Below are 14,392 nucleotides of genomic sequence, written 5' to 3'. Positions count from 1 at the left end.
CCACCCTGTTCGGGCACCTGTTTGCAAAGTGGTTAGGGTCACCACATGCAAAGCAGACTCGAGCATTGACTGCTGGTGCTGGAGCTGCTGGTTGGCCTTGAGGGGCTGGGAGTAGAGCTTGGTTGACAGTAGCTTGAGCTGGGGCTTGACGAGGACCATAGCGACAATTCACAGTGAAATAACCGTAAAGGTTGCAGTGAGCGCAAAAACGACAAGCTAGACCCACTGGATGGTGATACGAACATGTCGGGCAGAGTGGGTGAGGGCCTGTGTATGCACGCTTTGCTGGCGGTGCATTGATCACTGGAGCTGAGCGCTGGTGCTGCTGCTGTTGAGCTGGTACAGCTTGGAGTGGAGTGGTAGTGGTTGCGGCAGCACAGCTCTTGTTGCTGGAGCTGTTGTTGTTCTTCTTCTTCCTTCTCGAGGACTTAGAGGATTGAGCAGATGAGTCGGTGGGTGTTGCAGTGGCTTGATGCAGAGACTTGGTTGTCTTATCCCAAAAACCAGCCTTTACTCGCTTATCATTGATCTCAGCGGCGAGTAGGTAGGTTTCTTCGATCGTTGCTGGCTTGGCGGCGTGAACAAAGTCAGCTACACAGTCGGGTAGGGCTCGGATATACTTCTTGATGGCTTGATCGGAGGTCTTGACTTGGTCAGGACAGATGATACTGAGCTGCTTGAAGCGAGCAGTGAGAGCAGCGCTGTCTCCATCCTTCTGCTTGATTCCCCAGAACTCGTCCTCCAGCTTTTGGCGCTCATGGGGAGGGCAAAAATTCTTCGATCATGATCGCTTTCAACTCCTTCCATGATAGCCCGTAAGCTGCATCATTTCAGCGCTTGTTTCGTTCGGCTGTCCACCAGTCTAGAGCACGGGACTGGAAGACGCCTGTAGCATTGAGAGTGCGGAGATGTTTGGGATATCCGCTCTGGCGCAGAGTGACTTCGACCGAGTCTAACCAGTGAAACATGGCTGTAGGACCATCTTCGCCAGTGAACTCTTTTGGTCCGCATGCTTTGAACTGCTTGAAGCTGAAAGCAACCTTTCTTGAATCCTTAGAGATTTTAGTTCGGGATTCTTCAGACGATTTGCGAGCGTTTTCATACACCTCACTCACAGCTTTCGCCACGGTTTTGGAGATGATCGCAGCGAGGCGTCGGTCTCTCTTTTCTTGGCGAGTTAAATGGTGTCGGGATCCAGACGACGACATGGTCTGCATTAGACATCGTCACGAGACTCAACACAACGAAATCGAATCTCACCTCGCACGTCTAGTCTACTAAAGCTTAGAATCACGTCGAATCACACATATCACATAAACACATAACCACAGATACACGTAAGCACAGAAGCACATAGAACACAGAGGCACATAAATTTCCTAGGCACTTAATCACTGGAGCAGTCAGAAAACAGAAACCTATCCTTCAAAGTTCGCGTGTCGTTCGAATAGTATGTTGAATAGCATCGCATAGCATAGTTTAACTTAGTCGTATAGCATATCATAGTATGATACTGTCTAGACTTGCAATAACTGGGGATCGATTTAAGATAGATCAGCAAGTGCGAGTCGTGTGTGTCGATCAAAATGATAGCAGAATCGAATATCATCCCAAAATAAAACAGAGAAAACAAATATAAACTCAAAACAGAGAAAGTACATATAAACACATAAAATCAACAAGTCATCAGAGTACGCGACTGCGGTTCTCAAAATCGAAACACATAGAAATCGAGAGGTAGATTGTCTGAGGCTACTAGACATCGGTTCCCAAGGCAACTCGACTATTCACAGTTGACTTGTCATCAGTGTTGTAAAAGTCGCTAGGCGGTCTCTAGTCGGCTGACTGGGGAGTTGGGAGTAATCGGAGTACTCGGAGAGTACTCGGGGAGTACGCGGACATGGTAAATATAAAGAAAATTAATTGTTATATATTATTTATGTGTTAAAATAAGCATAATTCATGTCAACTGAGTATAATTTAAAATGAAACATGTTTAAAGTTCAAATATTCTGAATACAAGTCCGACTAGTCTGAGTACAAGGCCGAGTAGTCCGAGTACAAGGCCGAGTAGGCCGATTTTGACTGAGTTTGACCGATTAAAAGTCAACAAACCACGTTGACCGCCTAGACCGACTAGGCCGACTACGTCCGACTAGGCGTCGACTAGGCCAACTAGGCACCGAGTACTCCCGAGTAATCTCGAGGCCGACTAATTGAGACCGCCTAGGAGGAAGTCGCCCCGGAGGGGGTCCGAGGACCGAGTACTCGCCGAGTACTCGGCCGAGTAATCCGACTTTTACAACACTGCTTGTCATCACTTTCGACTCTAGAGATCGTGTTTCTGCCTCGATTCTTGGGCATTCCATACGCGTTCCCTAGGTCATACTTGTGAATTCAGGTCGTTGGAGTCTGTCGGAGCCTTGGTAAGATAGATAAAATTCAGAACAAACTGCGAAGGTTAGGGTTTCACCCCTTGGCTTAGCAATTTCTTCCTTGTTTTAAGTAAAATCGAGAAGAATTTTCATCAAAATGGGGGGTTTCACACCTGATTTGGTATAATTCTCCTCGTTTGTTGGCGAAAATATTGAGATGAAGGAGTAAAATCCCCATATGTCAGGAAATTTAGTCGGGAGTTTGCGGTTTTTACACCTATTCCTGACTGAATCGCCTGACGTTACTTAAAAATTCGAGTGAAGGATTACAGAATAAGGCACATAAACTGGGTCTGATGGTTCCTAACTATAGTGTAGGTCTCTAAGACAGCGACCCGGACTAGGTCGTGTCCGCCTAATTCCCTATAGTTATGGCTCTGATACCAATCTGTCACACCCCAACCGATGGCGGAATCATCGGGGCGCGGCACTGAGCGAAACAGATTGTCCAGAAGTTTCCACAACAACTATTATTACAAATTCAGTTAAATGATACGTCCCATACCGTATCCCAAATAAATAAACAAGTTATCATAGAAAGCAACTAGGCAGATAAATTCCGTTTCGGCAACTCAAATTTAATTATTACAATCCAACTGAATAAAAGTATTGTTTGAAGTCTTTAAGACCTATCCGGACAAGATCTACAGACAGCTAATGCCATAGACCCTTGATCGGACAACTCCAACGGCTCCATGGCAATTGTTTATTTGCTTCTAGAGACCCCTAGGTAGACCTCTACCGACAACTATTTGTTGGGCTCTAAAGCTTTATTATTGCCTCGCTTTCCTAGCAAGCTAACACCTTAAACACCTGTCACATACGTTAAAATAAAGTCAATACATAAAATGTAAAGGTGAGCATACAAGTTTGATAATAGCATGCAGAGTTCGAATATTTTACGCATAACCAGGCACGTACACAGAGGAAAACGATGCATGTTAATTATCGACATGGGACCATCGATACCAACGACTGCGGGTTGACCGTCCGAGACGGTTCGCAATACATGATTACCACCGTAATCCATGCAAGTAATTGTCCTTAACAATCCTCGTGTGAACGGGTGCTGAGTCCAAACTATAGTACTATGTTGCTAAGGCAGGTAGATAGCACTCCACGTGTAAACATAATAAACAGCATTCATTTAGTCAAGTAGCACATGCAAATGGTCAGCGTTCAAATAGTTTGTGTTTGATTGTGATTTGATAGGTAACGTATGTAACACCCAAAAGTGCTAAAAGCAAAAAGGGGTCGAGTATACTCACAGTGATTGATTGTGGATTGAGGGGAGCGCTGAGAGTAAGATTAGCCTGAATAGTTTGATAGCATAACGATAAGTAACGCGGAAAAGTAAACGAGTGTAAATGGATCGAATGGACTGGTCGATCGAACTGCAGGTTCGATCGAACGGGCTGTTCGGTCGGCTGGTATGTCCGGTTGGACAGTTCTGTTCGATCGGCTGGTAGGCTCGATCGGCTGGACCATTCGAGTGGATTGTTTCTTCCTCTGGTGTGTTTGTGTTAGAGGATTTGAACTTTTGAAGTTTTTGTTGCAGTATTTGAGAACACTGAAGTGTTCCTACCTTTCAAGTCGTTCGATCGAACGGTTCGTTCGATCGGCTAGCTCACTCGATCAGCTAGGATCTTCAGTATTAGTCCTCAACTGAATGTCACTCGATAGAACAGTCTGTTCGATCGGCTGGCATTCCCTACTACGAACGAGTTGTGAAAACGATTAAGTGTTGAAGCATAGTATCTCATGATCCGAACAGTAATGTTCACCAATCGAGTGCCATGCTCGATCGCACACTACTTCGTCAATACTATACCTCATGAAATTTTGAGAGTGTGGGACTATGTGCTAGCCGATCGGCTAGCCCGGTCGATCGGCTGGCATGTCCGATCGGCTGGGCTGTTCGAACAGCCTAGCCGTTCGGCCAGCATTCCTGACCTGGTTGGCCTTTCGTCTAACACTTGGCTGTTTGTTTTATTTGTCATTCTTTCAAGGTATCTTGACAACGTGTTGAACTATAATCACCTCTGTTCCTACTTGTTTCCTTGGCTCGAACAGGAATCACCCAAGTCCGGCCGGTGAACGGTTCGGAATGTCGGTTTAGAGTTTAACCCGAAATCGGTGAACCTTGTTCATAGATCCCGAATCTTGAACCTTTTAACCGTTTGAATGATTAGTTAGCCAGTTCAAGTTCCGTTTCTATTTATTTGAAGGCATTGAGTGTAAAAGAGTTGAAAGAAAGTTGGGATTCCTTCTTTCAATCCTTTACAACTTGGGGATGTTTAGATCTTTGATGGATCTCAACTTGTTTATGTGGAAATCGGTTAGATCTAAGCTAATCATAGTGGAATGAGGCCAAAACATGATGTTCTTCAAGAACACCATGATGACATCACCCAAGAACACCTAGATCTTGGTGATTTCACGGTTAGAATCCAAGTTTTGAAAGATAGAAAGGTGTAGAATCAAGTAATGATTAAAAACGTACAAGATTTAGAGTGGGAAACTTACCGGGATTGGAGAAATCTGAGAAAAGGTGAAGAAGATAGCTGGTTCGGTCAGAGCTTTCCAAAAATGGAAAGTATGACAATGACAACCCTATTTATAGGCTCCAAAAGAGGAAAGTGGCAGCCGATCGGCCAGGAGCTCCGATCGGATGGGCCGCTCGATCGGCTGGCAAGATGCTAGCCGATCGGCTGGCCTGTTCGATCAAGCTGCCTCCTATTCGATCCGCGTCACACTTTGAGTATTTCGCGACGATTTTCGATGTCTCGATTTCGATGGACGATGGTACGAATACGATAGAGTTCCTAGTCAAATTACTTTTAATCCCAGCCACTATATCTAATATACAATCTTCGATAAGTCGCGTTTCGCTGTCGGTTTCGATTGAGTTCGATTGCCTTTCGAGTTTCGATTCGATTTTCGATTGATTTGCTTGAATACCACACCAAATAACAAGTAAAACACGCACAAGCAACATATAAGCCACACACACACGTATAATCAATGCCACAATCCGTATAATTCGAGTCTCGAGTTCGATGATTGTTAGATTGGTTTGATTGCTGATTAGTTAACTTTATCGCATTGTTACTTCCTACTATTCACAGTCGTAGATCGGTTCGCGTTAAAACATTCGATTACTTCGATTCTTGCTGATTACAACACTTACTCCACATAATACAACTAAAACACAAAATCGACTATTTACAGTCAAAGGAGGTCAAAGTTGACTTGGACTTTGACTTTGACTTTGACATTCGAAAACACGGGGTGTTACAATATGAGAAATAGATAGGGATCAGTGTCATCATTTTATAATCATAATAGCCCAATAGCTCTGACTGTTGGAGGTATCTTGGACTCCATTTATGCTAGAGTTTTAAATTATATGGCTTTAGCGGACTTAATTGTTGCTGAATTCTTGAGTAAGAGGACGAGAAGCAACTTTATGAATCAAATGGTGTCTTTTATTGCAATTTTTCCTTGGGACTGGATTAATGGCTTTTTGCGGCATGGGCTTAAAGATGCCTTGGTTTTTACTCATGGTGTAAATAATAATTTAGTGCAGATCTGGGATATTAAAGCAGATTGGTGGTGACGGGTTTGGGTTTTCGTGTGATAAGTTTGGTCTTGTTCTTGCTTTGTGTGTAGTACCAAGTGTAGATGAGTGGTGGCGGTGGAAGCAGGTGTGGTGGGGTGGGGGTGGGGTGGGGTGGATGGTGGTGGTGATAAGTGTGAGGGAGAGAGAGAGAAAGAGAGGAGAGAGAGAGAAGTTTTTATATTTATATATAAATATAAATATAGCGTTTTTATTTTTTAAACTTTGTCTTTAATGTACTTTTTAAAGGTTGGATATTTAACTTATTTGCACAATTAGTCCCTGAAAGATGAAATAACAAAAATACCCTTATATGATCAGATATAATAAAAAAATCTAACTGAGTTAGGGCCAAAGAACATAACATGCAGGATTTTGAAACATTAAGTACAAAACTCATCAATTTTAAACATAAAGGACACCGTCTAAAATTAGATATAAAGATAAAGAACAAAACTTGCAATTCACTCAAGAAAATATAACCAACCATTAACAAGGGTTTAAAACACTATTGAGTAAAAGGTTTCCACATATCAACATAAAACCTCAAAGATTTAGGCAGATCCTTCTTCCACAACTCCAAATCAGTCAATTTCCCGTAAGAGCAATCGAACTATCATCCTTCCTACCAAGATTCAAAACACACACACCTCAACCAGAAACACGATGTCCTCGCCTTATTCGCCAACGTGATTGATGTTGTTAGAATTGGCCATACATTTAATTTAGGGTTTATAAGCAATATTGTAGCCCAGAGAAACTTAGAGAGATAGAGACGCTGAGGTTTAGAGAGGAAAGGGGTAGGTTTTATAATTTTTTTTATTTAAAGGTTAAAAAAGAAATATAAAAAAATAGAAAAAGAGGAACATGTCCAAATTGTGCCTAAGTTAACAAAGAAAATAAACAATAAAGTGAATTGAATGAAAATAACAGTAAAACGAAAACCAAAAGGGTTTAAATGAAAAAGAAAAATATTTTGGATAAAACAAGCAAATATGACCGAACGTCAAAGATTATTTTGGTATTTTACTCTAATGAAAAGATATATTTATATTATTAGATAAATGTGTATCTATTCATTGTGTTAGATATGTTCAAAAAATATAGATTTGTCTTTTTATCACTATTTATTTTCTTTTAGAATGAAAAAAACTCGCTATTTATTGTCTTTTAGAAAGAAAAAAAAAACTCATATGTGTTTAGTTTTTATTTATCATTTTTTTGAAATCATTTATATTATATCTCTAACTCCTATGATATCTGTCATCATATACTACGTATATCATGTTATGCATTTCTTATGATTTTCTACTTAAAATTTTAATAGGTTAAATAGTTGGTAAATAGACGTGCTAAGGCACAATATTATTTTCCATGATAATGATTTAAAAAAATATCTGCTATATATATAATACTAGCTTAAGACCCCGTGTAACACACGGGTGGCCTAAAAAAATATATTATTTAATGGTGTTTTCATAAATCTTTTATTGAAAGATTTGTTTCGGTATATATTCATTTTGGTATCACCGCGAACTCATCAAGACACGCAACATAATTACTGAAACACAATAGTGTGATATATTCAAAGGCTCATACATTAAACAATTTACAACAATGCCAACTAATCCACCTTGTTTTTGTTGCCCTTAAATTAATTTAGTCAAAGAATAATCTTGATATAGCTTGATAAGTCAACTTTTAGGTGGATTGATTGCCTAATAATCTCTTCCGTATATCTTATTACCCTATGCATGTGCTCATAACATGTTATGCATAACAATTCAGACATGTATGTATTTATATGGTTGTATGCATGTAGTGCAAATAAAAATCTTCTGGCAACTTTCGTATGTTCAACCCAATTGACCCATTACCTTTCGAGTAACTATTTTATTTGACCCATCAAAGATAATGTATAGCCCAGAATCCACATCAACTTGTTTTAAGTACATACATGAAAATCAAATAGATCTATCAACCAATTCAGATAGAAGTTTCACAAATGAGCAAACTGGAACTTACATTACATTCGGTTCAATATCAAAATCCTTATTGAAATCTTCAATATAAAAACCATTCTAAAATAATTCAACATTATATAATACTATCCACCTTTGCAAACATGGAGGTTACATTAAAGCACACATAGCAGTAGTAGGGGATCCAGGATTTTCATCATTAGGAGACAAATATGAGTCACGTTGTAACAGGTCAGGCGTTCATAACTGGTCAGGTACAAAATTTAATTGAATCACAATAAAATCTAGACTAAACTGTCTATCCATTTAATACTTATAACCACATATGTTTATCTTCAAACCATAAAGTTATAAGCACAATTATGAACCTATCCATATTATGAGCCCTTTTGCTTCAACATTTGAGATCTTGCTATAAACAAAACTATCTTTAACACTGGAGCAGAGTTCCATCTTGGCTACAACACGCCCAACACAACTGAGATCAGCTCCAGAAGCAAACAAACTTGCACATTAAATATTTACTTATGTTTTCTTAGTTAAATTAATCTATATTCATTCAAATACTTGCCTACATTTTTAAGAATTGAGCATAAGAAAAAAAAACAATAAACTTACAAAGATCAATATTAGTAGTCCATGCTTCTACAAATATCTATCTTCACCGACTGAGCAAGTGTTAAAGTCTGGTGCATTCATAAATAAAGGCATCATTAAGAAAAGCACGAACTAAACATCTAACATTACAATATCAAGTTCGGGAAATATTTAAAAAGAGTTAAAGAGTTGACTAAGTCAACAAAATCAAACAAAAATAGTCTTAGCTGCAGCTATAAAATTAACCGTCTCCGGCTAACATGATGCTCACAGAAGCGCCCAATTAACTATCTCTTCCTAAATATCTAAATTAGATATTTCTTAAGCGTTTCCAACCAGACCCATATTTAATATCACAAATATGATCTATTTACCTATATATGAATCGAATAGGGCTATGTTTATCAAAAACAACTGAAATTCACCCAAGGTGTAATCATACCTTCAAAACCGTTTTGTAATTCGAAATATATGGAACTATTAGTGTAACCTCCGCCATGCCTGCATTAGGAACCGGTTAAAACTCCACGTGAGCTTATATAACTTAAGTGATACATTAAAAGCTTTAACTGATATTATTCTTCTAATAACTGAGCTAGACATATAAACATTACTGACTCACAAAACTCTTTACTTTATTTCTTTCCTTTTCCCATTGTTTATAAAACACTCACCCTTATTACATATAGTAAACATGATTTATTCAAGTGCATGTACCTGATAGTCTTCATGCTTCCCAAAGAACATTTTCTACATAAATGAGGAGAATCGAGCAATCCGAGTTCCTGTTGCAAGCTGCAATGAAACATCATTTTAGGATCACAAATTATTCTTCTTTTGCTCCATGTCAACCACAAAATAAAAGGTAAAATATTAAGTATGAACTATTATCAAAATTGTTACTTACCATTATAATGGTAGGATTAGGATCCTTTGGCATCAGCAAATTACACCAAACGTCTTAATGAAACAAAAAAGCAAGCAAAAGTTTACACTCAAACTTAACGATTGTAACCTCTGCCATGCCTTCATTAACTTTAACAAATATATAATGAATAAAGATTAAAAAAGCGGTCATTTAACTTGGGGTTGGTGTAAACAACAATATTATAAAAATAAAAAGTGTTTATAGTGAGGAATGCCAGTTGTCTTCACATTTACATAATAAGGTTTTAAAATAAAACATGAATACCAAATGTTTGTTAAGCCGGTTAATGGATCAAAACCCATTTAGACTAAATTTGTAGGCAACTGAAGCATCCTCTCAAATTCAAATTAAGCACTTAACCATTGTTAATTTAAAATTTGTGTCCAAAATCAACAAATTATTCAAGTAATAACATGAAATTGTGAAATCTAAAAAAAAATCAGCCAAAAGGTTTCTAAAGAAGCAAAGATCTTAAGTACCACTTAAAAGAATAACTATATAATAATTATTTTCCTCTAAGACGTATCAAAACCAATCACCAGTACCTTATCCGCCATTGAAGAGGCGGCGGCTAGGTCTTCCAGACATCACCAACGCTGCAAAAAAGAAACTGAAAACACCGATACATACCTTATACTTCATCATGGACTCTTTGTTATTGAATCCTAACTTCCACCGTATGACGTGTGCGTTCCCAATTCGGGGGATACTGGGAACCATATGGCTGACATCATCAAATCCACTAACAACAAAAATTCAAGTGGCTTCGTATTGTCATTTACGTTCCATTAGAACCGTGAAAATTAGAAAGTTAATGTTAAAAAGTTTAATACCCATATCAATTTAAGTTGAATATCAATATTGAATTAAACCTAAGGCAACAATGGAGAAAAACAATTCTAAGAAACAAAACCACAACTCACCTGCTACACAAACACATATTTATGTAGAACGCGCGAACCGAAGATAATCAAAGTTTTCGATATGAATAGCATAGCATTCGAACACTAAATCACGCATCAATTCATTGATTTGGTAAAAAACATGAGAGAGCGAACCTGATACTTTATTCCAAGCTGATACGTGAAACGAACAATTGAGATTGAAAGATTGTGTGTGGTTTAGTACTTGAGTTAATGAAGAAGATGATGTAACTTTTGGTTGTATGAGGCGTCATGCCTTCTCTCCAGACCTAAACAACTCTAGCAAAACAGGCCAAACATTCAAATTATGCCTTTATTTTTTTATTTTAAATGAACTAAATCTTTGTAATTCTTGTGGTTATCTAGTCTAAAACATATAACAATCAATCTCAAACTGTTTTACAACAAATGCATCATATACTAATCAATATTCATTCAAATCCTTGTTAAACTCTACCATATAATCTATATTCATTCAAATACTCAACCTACATTTTTAAGAATTGAGCATAAGAAAAAAAAAACAATAAACTTACAAAGATCAATGTTAGTAGTCCATGCTTCTACAAAGATCTATCTTCACCGACTGAGCAAGTGTTAAGGTCTGGTGCAAACATTAATAAAGAAAAGCATCCTTAAGAAAAACACGATCTAAAGATCTAACATTATAATATCAAGTTCAGGAAATATTTAAAAAGAGTTAAAGAGTTGACTAAGTCAACAAAATCAAACAAAAATAGACTTACCTGCAGCTATAAAATTAACTGTCTCCGGCTAACATGATGCTCACAGAAGCGCCCAATTAACTATCTCTTCCTAAACATCTAAATTAGATATTTCTTAAGCGTTTCCAACCTGACCCATATTTAATATGACAAATTTGATCTATTTACCTATATATGAATCGAATAGGGCTATGTTTATAAAAAACAACTGAGATTCATCCAAGATGTAATCCTACCTTCAAAACCGTTTAGTAATTCGAAATATATGGAACTATTAGTGTAACTTCGGCCATGCCTGCGTTAACTTTAACAAAGATATAATGAAGAAAGATTAAAAAACGGTCATTTAACTTGGGGTTGGTGTAAACAAAAAAATTATAAAAATAAAAAATAAAAAGTGTTTATAGTGAGCAATGCCAACTTTCTTCGCATTTACATAATAAGGTTCTAATGAAACATGAATACCAAATGTTTGTTAAGCCGGTTGTTTAAGAAGACAAAACGAATGGTCTAGCTAGTTCTGTAATGGATCAAAACCCATTTAGACTAAATTTGTAGGCAACTGAAGCATCCTCTCAAATTCAAATTAAACACTTAACCATTGTTAACTTAAAATTTGTGTCCAAAATCAACAAATTATTACCAGAAAAAGTGCATTAATGCGGTGATACCAAACGCTCTCTCTCAGATGGTTTGCCAGCAAAACTGCCTTTAATTCTTTTGATCGCGACATCTGAACCCTTCCATTTCCTATGATAAAAAGCTCCATATGTACCAGATCCTAACTCCCGTACTTCCTCAAGATCGTCATTTCTAATAATTTGGTGAAGAATCTAAATCAAACTACTTATAGATTATATTAGTTTTGCATAAAAGTTTATATAGATAAGGGTTAGAAGTACCGGTAAACCCCTAGCAAAAGCTTTCTCCACGACCTTTATCAATTCAATCTTTGTTTTGACTTGGGTGTCATTGTAAAAATCAAACTCTAAATCTGCAGGTGCATCCTATAAAACAAATAAAATATTAAACAAACTTGGTTTTATAATCTAAAAATCAACTTTATGCGTTTTAGGCTGCTAACTATAGCTTGTATGTTTAGTCAAGTTGCGATTGAGTAATAGTTTGGTATGTTCAGTCAAACTTGTATATTCCAACATAATCCCCCTCAATTACAATAAACAAAAGAGAAAAGTGTTGGCAAGCCGTGTTTATAATTATCCCATCTGACCTGCTACCCAAATTGCATGACCAACCCAGTTTCCCCGGTACCTTCACAAAGATTTATACATTCCTTTATTACTTAACCCACTTTGCATGCGGCCCTAAGTACACACCTTAAACTTTCAAGATATGCAAATTGCTAAAATTAGTTCAGAAATTAACATCACTACTGAAAACTATCTCACCTTCATATGCTCTTTGTGGTTATGTTGCTTATTTAAAAAAAAAAATACACAAAAACATTAGCAACCAAACTACAAACAAAAAAAAGCTTCATCCCACATGTTAAAATTTGAAAATTAGATTAGTGTGTTAAGTACGAATAGCCGTAATCAACCACCTTAGAATTCAAACTCAACGGTGATAAGACAATCGCTTTCTCTAGTTCTTTCAAGGCCTGAATGATTCAGATACAATGTCAGAACATAACACAATAGAACAGATGCAATCTGGATAAAAGTCATAATATGATAAACCTGTATGAGCCTTAAGAAACTCACATTACATTGGTTGGTTACACAGCAAAGAACCATTTTAAGCTCCATCATTCTAAACTTGGTATAAAAGTTGTGTACTTACAAATGGTAACTTAGAAGCTTTATCATTCAGAGTAGCCATCAATCCAAAGATTGCAAAAATCCTAATCTACCACATAACCAACAAGTGCTTCATACTGAAATCAAACATAACTTCAATGAGGTCAACACAAAGGGATAACTAAACTAAATTGAAAAGCACGCATAAAATATTACCTTTCCAATAGTTTCGGCTCTACAATTAATACACTGTTAAGAAAACGGAGTTCCATTGTACCAAACCAGCTCATAGCATATAAACAAATAGTTGGTGGGTGTGTTTAACCAGATTGCTTAGAAATAATCGGCGAGCAGACCCATCACATAAAGTACAACGTATGATATGAAATGAAATATATCAAATATCAAATAACAAATAACAAACAAAATCCAAAGATTACAAACTTGATTCCATTATGGATTATTGCTGACAAAAATTTGGGGCTGGTTAAATGCGAAAAATCAAAAGAATATCATTAAAAAAATCGGAAATAAATAACTTCTTTACGGGCAGCCAAATGAAAAGGTGTTGCCCCTTTACCATCTCTAATATTCACGAATCTTAAGAATTCCCTTAAAACCTTAATTTAATTTATAAAATTCAAGTACAGATCATATAAAAGTATCATAAGTCCTTGAAATTACCTTAAAGTGAAAAAAACCTAGCCGTCGCGGACGTAGCCAATGCTCTAATCGGAACCCAAACATCACCACTGGATGGATGGCTCCAACCACCACTTGTTTCCATCGTCTCTCTCTCTCTCTCTCTCTCTCTCTCTCAAGCTTCAAACTTTTCTTAAGATTTTAGGGTTTCTCGATGGACGGCTGAAAGGAAGGAGAGTAACCAACACCACAAGTTTCATAGGATTGTAAGATTAAAAGCTTAAATAATCGATGTAAAAAACAATAAACATACCTGGATTCAATTCCACTGGTTACACTTTAGGGATTCCATTAATCATTTTGATGAGAATCGCCTTTGCTAGAGATTAATCAGTGTATAAGACAATCACAGATGTATGAAATCGCCAAAGAATGACCTCACCTATATGACAATTAGGGTTTTTGAATGATACTGATGATATCTCCATGAAAGAAAACGAAAGAGTGAGGGAGAGATGTTCAGGAGGATTAAAGAAAAATTAGGGTTTTTGAATGATATGGGTGAAAAGCGTGTCTAAGAAGCCGCGTGAAAGGAAAATAGAGGAAAAGAGAATGACGCCCAAAAATGAATTCTCTGGGCAAAGAGGGTGTCCACATCATCAAAATGATTGGCTAAGAATAGCCCTTGTGGCTAAGGAGAATTCATTTAGTATAAAATTAACCGTCTCCGGCTAACATGATGCTCACAGAAGCGCCCAATTAACTATCTCTTCCTAAACAT

Source organism: Helianthus annuus, chromosome 14 (assembly GCF_002127325.2).
Source record: "Helianthus annuus cultivar XRQ/B chromosome 14, HanXRQr2.0-SUNRISE, whole genome shotgun sequence".
Classification (NCBI taxonomy): Eukaryota; Viridiplantae; Streptophyta; class Magnoliopsida; order Asterales; family Asteraceae; genus Helianthus; species Helianthus annuus.
This window is presented reverse-complemented; position numbering follows the sequence as displayed.